Consider the following 10,402-nt stretch of genomic DNA (forward strand, 5'->3'; position numbering starts at 1 on the left):
AGAATGGCGTTTTAAAAAAATAAGAACCTCAATCCAGTGGAGAGGAAATACTGAAAATGTACAAGCCAACATAATAAGGTAGAAGTCATGCTTTCCCGTATAAAGTTTGCTTCCGTTTAATGTTATATTTAAGAGGGGAATTCTGTAGACTTTCCCATTTTGTAAATAACTCAATGTCCTTTGCAAAGGAAGTAAAAATAAGGACTTGTCCAGACAGAAGTTTCCGCACTTGGGTTGGGAGTACACAGTGCTTTATTTCTTGGAAAAGAGCATATGTTGGAACTTAGCTCTGCAGAGAAATAACTGATTTTGATCTTAAAGTGCTTATCTAAATCCTGCTGTCTCTGGACTGTAGGAATATATGTATTTACCACAGACAGGGTCTGGATAAAGCAGCAGAGGCAATCCTACCCTTTTTTTCCCCTTAGCACAATAATTTTGCTCTGTAGGAGGAAAAATTATGCAGCCCTGCCATCCATCCATCCATCCATCCATCCATCCATCCATCCATCCATCCATCTATTTGACTTATATGCTGCCCCTCTCCGTGGACCTTGATCCCTTTAAATATACTCATAAACACTACCCTTGTCCCAATATTGTTAGATTCAGCCATCAATCTAGTTGGCTTTGTATATAATATGGGAATAACTTGTCTTCAATTCAAGCAATAACATTTCTTGATGTTACCCCTGCAGTTAATAGAATCATTTAGAAAGCATATTCCTTCTAAACAATAGCTTTATTACAGATTACAGAGTAAAGATTACAGAGTAAAGTCAATTTACTTTTTAAAATTAAATGTTTAATTAATGTAATCAATCTCAGCCAAACCAGAAAACATTTTGTATTGGTTCTTGTCTTGAAATCTTGGAAGCTTTTATTCTGATAAAGGCTCTCCTGCAAAGAGCTGCAACAGATTTACTAAGAGTAGCAAAAGGAAAGGGTAATTTATTCCAAACTGAAGCTGTTGACCAGGAGTTCCTATGAAAGGATGCAAAGCCTCTCTCTTGTTCTTTCACAGACAAAGGATAAATTCTCCCCTGGTGACAAAGCAAATTCAACATCTAACATATTATGGAAAATACTACCCTGGAGACACAGTAAAGTCAATTTAATTTTTTTTCTTTAACAATTGTGAGCATAAACTTTAAAATGTATTTCTCATCAGTTACCTCCGGTTTAGAGCAAGCATATGAAAAACCTCTTTGAGGTTTTAGAAAAACCTGGTAAAATTACTTAATTTATGAGTCTATTTGGAGATGAATAAAATAAGACCTGTCTTATTTTACACAACTGAAAAAGTACTCTTGTTAAAGAATTTGAGATTACTTTTACACCAGTTGCTGGTTTAAGGAAAATGCTTTTGATTTTTCTCTTTGAAAGAGGGACAAAGTGGTGTAGTGACTTAATGATTCTGGAATTGCAGGCTAAAAATGGTCCTCACTCTGTCTGTTTGAGCCTGGCTTCTTGAGATGGAGTGAGCGCCTGTTTCTTGATCCCTAACTCCTGCCCACCCAGCAATTCAAAAGCATACATGATTGTGAGTAGGTACAGTACCATATAAGATGCCCCTTAGTTTTGGGGGAGGAAAATGGGGTATCCATCTGGCTAGTGTCCTTGGTCTGGTCAGCTTCAGCACAATATTTTATCCCCTGGTTAGGGCTTTAAAAAAAACCTTATTGGGAGAGAGTAACAATGAAAGAGCTTGCAAGCTAGTAAGAGTTGGGGGACATTGTTAGCACCTGGTTAGGGATGGAAAGAAACTTATTTGTAGCAAGTAGAGCAATGAAAAAAAGCCTGCAAAGATTGGAAAAGCATTCTTTGGGAGAGTAACAATTGTGGTGTATGAGGATGATTGAATTGGCTAATTGATTTTATTATATTGGGGTTTTAGCTTGTAGTTTTTAATTAATTAGATATGTTAATATGCACTGTTGTATATTATGTCTTGTGAGCCACCTCGAGTCTTCGGAGAAGGGCAGCATACAAATCTAATGAATAAATAAATAAATAAATAAATAAATAAATAAATAAATAAATTAAATTAAATAAATTAAATAAATAAAACAATGAAAAAGCCTGCAAGCTGGTAAGAGCTAGGAACATCATTAGCACCTGGTTTGGGCTGGAAAGAAATATACTGCTCAAAAAAATAAAGGGAACACTCAAATAACACATCCTAGATCTGAATTAATAAAATATTCTCACTGAATATTTCATTTGCGCGACTATGCCACTTGCACAACAGCATGTGAAATTGATTGTCAATCAGTGTTGCTTCCTAAGTGGACAGTTTGATTTCACAGAAGTTTGATTTACTTGGAGTTATATTCTCTTGTTTAAGCTTTTTTTTTTTTAGCAGTACAGTATATATTTGGAGTAAGTAGAGCAATGAAAAAATCCTGCAAAGACTTAGGGCTTGGAAAACTTTCTTAGCAGAGAGTAACAATGAAAGAGTCTGCAAGGTAAGAGATAGGAAGATCGTTAACACCTAGTTAGGGCTGGAAAAAAAGGTTATAAAAAAGCTACCTTCAAAGTATAAGACACACCCACATTTCAGCCTCTTTTAGGGAGGAAAAAGGTGCATCTTATACTCCCAAAAACCCTAGCTGTGTTTGTGTATATTACTTTACATTATAAATACTTGATGCAGAGCATTAATATATATTTATTTACATTTGTGGATCACAAGATTATGACCTGGTCATTTTTATTGCCTTTTTATCAGCAGAGAAACAAATAGAGATGAACCTTAAAAAGTGTATAGTTTCTTTTTACAACCATGTAATTCCTTTTATTGGGGTGGAGCTGCGGGTGACTGAATAGTGCTGAGAATTTACTGGCTGGAGGTCTTCCTGACGCCTACACAGAGTTCACAGCATACATTTTCTTTCTGGGCCTTGATAAAGAAACATCTATTATTACACCTACTCTCAATCTTCTGAGTGAGAGTCCAGCATCCTTACCTCTAGGCCAGTGTTTCCCAACCTTGGCAACTTGAAAAAATTTGGACTTCAACTCCCAGAATTCCCCAGCCAGCATTCGCTGGCTGGGGAATTCTGGGAGTTGAAGTCCAAATATCTTCAAGTTGCCAAGGTTGGGAAACACTGCTCTAGGCCACTGCACAGCTCCAAAGAAGTTTAAAATGAATACTAATATTATAGTGAAACAATAAAAAAGAAGTGATATATGCAAAGATTTTAAAAATGTTTTCTTCCCCTTTAATTTTCAAAACACATTAAGAAAGACACTGTTATGGCCATTAAGATTCCTGTTAGGATTTAGATTTCAAGAATCATAAAGATTATTGTCTAAGTTTCTAAATAAAGGAAATACATTTGAAGTAAGAAACTAGAAGCAAGAGAGCATGCTGGTAGATTTCTGCAGAAATTTAATTCCCCTTCAATCATAGACATCAGAATACTTAATTGAAGCCCTGGGCTATTTACATTCATTGGTTTCACAGGGGAATAGATAGTGGTTTTGAATCCAGGTCTTCCTAGTTCAACATCTTAACCATTATGCTACACTAGATTTCGATTCCTCACGGTTTTATTAAATGTGGACACTATTCCTATCTAAATATATTTCTACATGACCCATGCCATTTTCTTCCATAAATTCTATGTTTATTTCAAGAATGTTTGTCCAGTGCTAATTTTTCAAAATCACAAGAGTGTAACTGAAGTGAACATATCAATATAAACATAAGAATACCGTAGGTAATTTAGCACTCAGCAATAGCACTTAGATTGATGTACCATTTTACAATGCTTTACTGCACTCTTTGAGGGGTTCACAAATGTCAACATATTGCTCCCAATAATCTGGGTCATCTCATTTTATCAACCTTGAAGGATGGAGGTCAACCTTGGGCCAGTCAGGATTAAACACCTGGGCAGAGTTAGGCTGCAATACTGCATTCTAACCACTGCACCAACAAGAAAATGATAAATTGGAGAAGACTTCCAGAGAAGTTGTAATTATTTGGAATCCATCAACAGAAACACAGAATGTGAACAAGTATTTTGCAATTCCACACAATAATGAAATATATCATTCTAAGACTGCTTTCTGTCCCCAAAGTCTCATGGGACATCAGGTGCTACTTGTATAAACTGCTAAAAAAAATAAAGAGAACACTCAAATAACACATCCTAGATCTGAATGAATGAAATATTCTCGTTGAATACTTTGTTCTGTACAAAGTTGAATGTGCAGAACAGGATGTGAAATTGATTGTCAATCGGTGTTGCTTCCTAAGTGGACAGCTTGATTTCACAGAAGTTTGATTTATTATTATTGTTTTATTATTTATTAGATTTGTATGCCGCCCTTCTCCATAGACTCGGAGCGGCTCACAACAATAACAAAGACAATGTAAGAACAAATCTAATAATTTAAAAAACGCTAAAAACCCCATTATTAAAAGCAAGCATACACACAAACATACCATGTATAAACTGTATAGGCCCGGGGGAGATATCTCAGTTCCCCCATGCCTGACGGCAGAGATGGGTCTTAAGAACTTTACGAAAGGCAAGGAGGGTGGGGGCAGTTCTGATCTCCGGGGGGAGCTGGTTCCAGAGGGTCGGGGCCACCACAGAGAAGGCTCTTCTCCTGGGTCCCGCCAAATGACATTGTTTAGTCGACGGGACCCGGAGAAGGCCAATTCTGTGGGATCTAACCGGTCGCTGGGATTCGTGCGGCATTTACTTGAGTTATATTCTGTTATTTCAGGGCTCCCTTTATTTTTTTGAGCAGTGTATTATCCTCTCCTAAAGTGTCAAATAAACAAAAACTGTGTTAGTGCGTAGGCCATTGCCAGAACAAAAGACATTTTTATAATCACACCATGATATTCATTTTCAGATTTTGCTCCACCTGACTTCCTCTCCGGGTGGACACCTTAACAGTCTTAAGTCAACGGTAGAGCCTGCCGTCAATCCCTTTAGTGTCCTGACGACCATAACTTGAATAATGGAACCAAAGAATTCTCATTTTATTTTTGCGTCCAAATTAAAATTCTGCCCTAAAATGATTGAATATTTCCTTATACCAAGAATCAGAGCATTGCAGTATAGAGGCGAAATGTTGATGATTAGTAGCAATGTGGGTTCTTTAAAAAGCTTGCAATGGGTCAGCCAAACCTGTGAATTTACGTAGGTTCTTGTTAACGGACAATGTTATTATTGGTTAAAGCAGTGTTTCCCAACCTTGGCAACATGAATATATTTGGACTTCAACTCCCAGAATTCCCCAGCCAGAAAATGCTGGCTGGGGAATTCTGGGAGTTGAAGTCCAAATATCTTCAAGTTGCCAAGGTTGGGAAACACTGGGTTAAAGTATCTGGTTATTTTATAGAGATAGCTAAGAAGAAATTGAGAGATGGGAGAATTCCTGTATCATGCAAAGCATTTTTCCTATGTGTTTGGAGCATTGCCATGGTCTAAAAGAAAGTACATGTGCTGCCTTAGCATCTGCAGTTTGATTATTTGACTATTTCTGGCTTTCTGTCAAACCACAATAGAATACCCCAGCCAGTGATTTACAGCCCAGGCTGTGATTGTAATGGTTTTATTTTACTTGGATCTCTGTATGCAGGCTCACTTGCCTTGGTGCAGTTAGAGTGTTAGAATAACAATGAGAGAATGATTAGGTCTCATTAGCAGCCATCCTCCATGGCATGTAGTACTTTAGTTATAGAGCACTACTTAAGTATTTTAGGAGCCTGGCTTTGTCTGCTTTTCCTACCTAGGGTGAATGTGGGAGGTTGAAGTAAAAATGGGGGCTATTTATTCTCTTTTAAGCACATAGAAAAAAACCCCTTATTTAGTTATATTTCTTGGAATAGAAACTTTAAACAATTGCTAAGGCACAGGTAAAAAGTCATTGTTTTTGTTACCACAGTGATGGAAGAAGGGGTATTCCCTAAAGCTCAAAGTGAGGACAAATAAAGGGAAACATTTCTTCACCCAGAGGGTCGTTGGTTTATGGAATTCACTTCCTGAAGAGGTCATGACAGCTGTCAGCCTGGACAGCTTCAAGACAGGATTAGACAGATTCATGAATGCCAAGTGTATCCGTGGTTATTGAGAGGGATGTCCAAGTGCTGCCTCTATGTTGGTTGAGGCCGGCAGGATTCCCTTGAGTGCCATTTGTTGGGGGTCAGGGAAAAGGGAGGGTTTTGCCTTCTCTTTCTTCTCAAGATCCCCATGGACAATTGGTGGGCCACTATGTGACACAGAATGCTGGACTCAATGGGCTTTGGCCTGATTCAGCAGGGCTCTTCTTATGTTCCTATGTTCCTATGCTCCTTTGTTCCTATGTTCCTATGTTCTTATGTTCTTATGTTCTTATGTCCTTACGTTCTTACGTTCTTATGATAAGATGAGTTGAGATGAGTTGAGATGAGTTGAGATGAGTTGAGATGAGTTGAGATAAGATAAGATGAGATAAGATCTCCTGTCCTAATGTTTCTCTTTTATTAGTATCATGTATATAAACGTTATTACATCTTTGTATACCGCCAATATGTACTTGAAAAAACAAAACAAACAAATAAATAAGATGACAATGGGTGGGTTCATGACAATTTGCTCTGGTCAGCTCACCACAGCCATGGTCAACTCACAGCCAACTTGCTGCAGGACAACTCACCACAGCCAACTTGCCATGGGAGAAATCACTCCAGGCCAAGAGTCACACTACTATCAAAGAAATGGTGGAATAGAATCATTAAAGAAAGAATGCAAAAGGACAGACAAAATGGAATGTGAATTACAAAAATTAAAATATTTTTTTAATTTATTTTAAATAATTACATTGAATTGTTCAATTGTCCGGTGGTAAGTTGGCCAAGATGAGTTGGCCGCAATGAGTCGGCTGTGGAAAGTTGTCCCATTCTGACAGTGGGCAGATGCTGATCTTCGAAGATGCAGTTTTATTTTTTTGATATCAACACAGGATCCACCAACCATTACCAAAGACTCAAAGGAACCATCTCCACAGTACATACTTTCATTTCTAAGGCATCCATTTGGTTCTATTTTTGTTTAAAATGGATCAGGAGGCAAATGTTGTGCAACATAGAGTCTTTCAGGTCTATAGCACAAGCTAGTGTCACCCATCCATACAAAATGTTCTGATGTGGGTGAAAGTTCAGGGATACCAACATGAAAACTGAAATTGTGAGAAAAGCAGAAGATGACACTGATGTCCCAGAACATGGCTTCTTTGATTGTAAGTCTGTATACAAGAGTGATGCTTTGCATAAACCATCCAGCATGGGAAAGCTCAACACTATGAAAACTGAAATGAATTGACTACACATTGATATGGGGATATTCCCTGGGGGGGGGAATCATTGACCCCCTCAGAGAGAGTCCGCAACTTGGGCGTCCTCCTCGATCCACAGCTGACATTAGAACATCATCTTTCGGCTGTGGCGAGGGGGACGTTTGCCCGGGTCCACCTGGTGAACCAGTTGCGGCCCTATCTGGACTGGGAGTCACTGCCCTTGAAGAGTGTTCGGAAACTTCAGCTCGTCCAAAATGCAGCCCCACGAGCAGTCTTGGGCCTTCCAAGAAATGCCCACATCTCACCATCACTCCGCAGACTGCATTGGCTACCAATTTGTTTCCGGACACAATTCAAAGTGTTGGTTATGACCTATAAAGCCCTGCATTGCATAGGACCAGATTATCTCCGAAACCGCCTTCTGCCGCACAAATCCCAGCGACCGGTGAGGTCCCACAGAGTTGGTCTCTTTAGGGTCCCGTCGACCAAACAATGTCGGCTGGCGGGACCTAGGGGAAGAGCCTTCTCTGTGGGGGGCTCGGCCCTCTGGAATCAGCTCCCCCCAGAGATTCGTACTGCCCCCACCCTCCTTGCCCTCCAAAAAAGTTTAAAAACTCATCTTTGCCGCCAGGCCTGGGGTTCCTTAGACCTTCCCCCCTGACCGATGAATGCTTAGTTTGACTGCTGAATGAATGATATTGATAGTTTTTAATTAGAATTTTAAGATTGTTTTTTAAGGTATAATTGGATTGTTATTATTGTTTCCTGTTTTTCTGTACATGCTGTGAGCCACCCCAAGTCCTCGGAGAGGGGCTGCAAATAAATCCAATTAATTAATTAATCAAACAAACAAACAAACAAACAAATAAATAAATAAATAAATAAATATCTTGCACATCCGTGAATTGAAATGAAAAATCATACTACTTATTATTCAGGACATGAAAAATGTTATTGCTTTCATAATCAAGAAGGATATAACAATGGCAGTACTTTGGGTACATTGTAGTTAATGACTGAATAGAAGTGGTTCTCGTTTAATGATTTCAACTGGTGTTCTGACACAGGCTTAACAGAATCATAAAACTCCTTGTCCCGAAAAAAAAGCCCCTTTTTATTTGGTTAATGTGAATTCCTGGCATTCACATCCAGAAAAGTTCCAGCAATAAGCCTTCCAAGCAGTGTTCCCTCTAATTTTTGGGGTGGGTGGGCGGAAAAGTATAGTGTCTGAGCAGCAGTCCCTTTGGGACTGGGCGGCACAGAAATAATAAATAAATAAATAAATAAATAAAGAAACAAACAAATAAAAAACCCACCCTGTTTTGCCTCAGAGAATTTCAAAATAAAAACTCCGGGACCGCCTTCTGCCGCACGAATCCCAGCGACCGGTTAGGTCCCACAGAGTTGGCCTTCTCCTGGGTCCCGTCGACTAAGCAATGTCGTTTGGCGGGACCCAGGAGAAGAGCCTTCTCTGTGGTGGCCCCGGCCCTCTGGATCCAGCTCCCCCCAGATATCAGAGTTGCCCCCACCCTCCTTGCCTTTTGCCAGCTCCTTAAAACCCACCTGTGTCATCAGGCATGGGAGAATTGAAATTTCCCTTCCCCCTAGGCTTATAGAATTTATACATGGTATGCTTGTATGTATGAGTCGTTCTTTAAATTGGGGTTTTTTAGATTGTTTTCATATTAGATTTGTTTACATTGTCTTTTTATATTGTTGTTAGCCGCCCCAGTCTATGGAGAGGGGGGGCATACAAATCTAATAAATAATAATAATAACAACAACAACAACAACAACATCTGGAACAGGCTCCAGCTGTTCTGCTGCCCCACTTATCTCCGACTTCGAAGGCAGCTGATAAATGTCAGATGGCCCTGGTCCTATCTCTGCCTCCAATGCAGAGCACCCATCAGAGCCTTCCACAGACTCCAGGACTGGCCCAAGTTCCTCCCCAACCTCCTCACTGTTTGAGTCTGCCGCCAGCTCTACTGCCAGCAGGCAGGACACAACCTGTTGTGGGCTGCTGCATGGATGGTCCGGTGCACAGTCCGAGTTGGAAAAATGGAGATGGGCATGCATCTCCACGTTCCTGACATGTGCACGTGTGCACCCGCATGAGATTCAGCTTCTGTGCATGCGCAGGAAGCAAAATCATGCGTGAGGATGTTGATGTGTGTGAGATTTTGCTGATTTTTGGCATTTTGTGCTTCGATACATGCCTGGAAGCAAAGAAATCACCGAAAATAGGTGAAACCTCGCATGCGTGAACATCCTCGTATGAGATTTCACTTCCTGCACATGCACAGAAGCCGGATCTTGCATCAGTGTGCATGCATGCACATGCTGGAATCGCCCAGGCCCACGCTTATCGCCGGCAGCGCACCGGTAACACCGGTGACAGGCAGCCCATCACAGGCCACAATAACTGAGACCAGCCACTCTGTCATTAATTAATGAGGTTATTAGAGAGATATTGTGTGGCCATATCATACTTACAACATCAGTCCCATTGAGATTAATAAACTAATCACCTGCAGTTGTTAAGCCTGGCATCATGTGACCATGACTGGTGACTTGCTGCCAGCTTTCCCATTGGCTTTACTTTGAAAGCGGGCTAGGAACGTCACTAATGGCAGTCACATGGCTGTGGGATGCTGGGACAGTCATAAATGTGCTCTGGTTGCCAAGGGCTCCAATCGCAATCACATGGCCACAGGGATGCTGCAATCGTTGTAAGTTTGAGAACGAATCATAAACTTAGTCTTTCAATGCTATTGTAATTTCGCATCCTGGACACAAACTATTTCAACTCCTACCCTCAAAACGTCGCTACAGAGCACTGCACATCAAGACAACTAGACACAAGAACAGTTTTTCCCCCAAACGCCATCACTCTGCTAAACAAATAATTCCCTCAACACTATCAAACATTTTACTAAGTCTGCTCTTCTATTTCTACTAGTTTTTTCTCATCATTCCTATCATCCTTTTCCTCCCACTTAGGACTGTATCACTGTAACTTGTTGCTTGCATCCTATGATTTTTATTAATATTGTTTCTTCATTGCTTATTTGACCCCTATGACAATCATTAAGTGTTG

This window comes from Erythrolamprus reginae, chromosome 6 (assembly GCF_031021105.1).
Source record: "Erythrolamprus reginae isolate rEryReg1 chromosome 6, rEryReg1.hap1, whole genome shotgun sequence".
Classification (NCBI taxonomy): Eukaryota; Metazoa; Chordata; class Lepidosauria; order Squamata; family Dipsadidae; genus Erythrolamprus; species Erythrolamprus reginae.